Below are 1442 nucleotides of genomic sequence, written 5' to 3'. Positions count from 1 at the left end.
AATATATCTAGGACCTTCTCTGGTGTTGTGGGCAGTGTGGGGTCAGTTCATTTTTGGATAGTTTCTTGGTTCAGCTTATATTTCTCAAGATCTATAGGCTCCTTACTATGTAGTCGGTACTAACTACAGGGTTTTAATCTATTGCACCTGTCACTTCCAAGGCGGTTCCCTCTGTTTTAGCTTCTTCTGCTTGCTGGTCTCTTCAGTGTCTGATTTCCACCTTGACACAAGGGGGCGGTGGTGGACACTTTTTTAGGCTCACTTGTTCAGTCGTGTTGTGGGGAGGGAGGGATGCTGCAAACAAATAACACTGGCGTGTGCTCGAAAAGTCTCAGTCACACTGGGCCTGCCCCCACTCACGGTGCGTGTGACCTCTCTACCCACACTGCTCAGGCTCTAGGTTCCTCCACTGGGAACCATCTGAGGCTGGCCCTGGGCTACATGCACCTCCCAGGTCTAAGCTGCTCAGGTTCAGGCACTCAGGTAGTCCTGAGAGGTGCAGACTCGGTTGGGCCTGCATTTTGTGCCCTTCCCAGGCCCGAGCAGCTCAGGTGATGAGTTGTTTGGCGAGCACAGTCACTGCAACTTATCGCCTCCCCCATCCCTGCCACTCGGTTTTCTGGGTGTACAACCTGTGCACCTTCTCAGGCGGATGTTGACCTTCCAGAACCCCAAGAAATCTTAGTTAGCAAAGAATCCTGCTTGCAGTTTGGTAGATAATGCCTCTCTGGGGCTGTAATTGCCCTCTTCTGGCTCTGGCTGCTTGTCACCAGAGGGGGATGATCTGCAGCGGGCTAGCTCTGTTCAGTCCTTTGTTCTGTGAGCAGGCCTGACAGTGTCTTCCCTGCTAAACCGCTTCAGGCATGTCCGACTCTGTGTGACCCCATAGATGGCAGCCCACCAGGTTCCCCCATCCCTGGGATTCTCCAGGCAAGAATACTGGAGTGGGTTGCCATTTCCTTCTCCAATGTGTGAAAGTGAAAAGTGAAAGTGAAGTCGTTCAGTCCTGTCTGACCCTCAGCGACCCCATGGACTGCAGCCTACCAGCCTCCTCCATCCATGGGATTTTCCAGGCAAGAGTACTGGAGTGGGGTGCCATTTAGGTTAGGGCTTTTTGCGTGGTAGCTATCCCACAGTCTGGTTTGCTAGCCCAAGTTAGTTCACTCAGATTGCCCTCGCGGCATTCAGGCCCAGTCCTTACTCTAAGCAGTGCAGCCCACACCTCCGTGTCTAGCCCTCGCTTGCTAGTGGCAGGTGCAGGCGTCTGCATTGCTTCTCCACTGGGGGAGTTACCGTTGGGCACGTAATCTGTGGGTTTTAATTATTTATTTATTTTTCCTCCCAGTTATGTTGCCCTCTGTGGTTCCAAGGCTTACCACAGACTCGACAGTGAGAGTGTTTCCTGGTATTTGGAAACTTCTCTCTTTTTAAGACTCCCTTAC

At 52.1% G+C, this 1442-nt stretch overlaps 1 protein-coding gene across 1 annotated transcript in view; it reads left to right on the top strand.

Annotated features, from left to right (window-relative positions):
* Positions 1-1442, top strand: part of SPTA1 (spectrin, alpha, erythrocytic 1) — an 86416-nt gene that overhangs the window by 26308 nt on the left and 58666 nt on the right. The window lies entirely within an intron of this gene.

Source organism: Bison bison, unplaced genomic scaffold (assembly GCF_000754665.1).
Source record: "Bison bison bison isolate TAMUID 2011002044 unplaced genomic scaffold, Bison_UMD1.0 scf7180017864240, whole genome shotgun sequence".
Lineage (NCBI taxonomy): Eukaryota > Metazoa > Chordata > Mammalia > Artiodactyla > Bovidae > Bison > Bison bison.
This window is presented reverse-complemented; position numbering and strand designations above follow the sequence as displayed.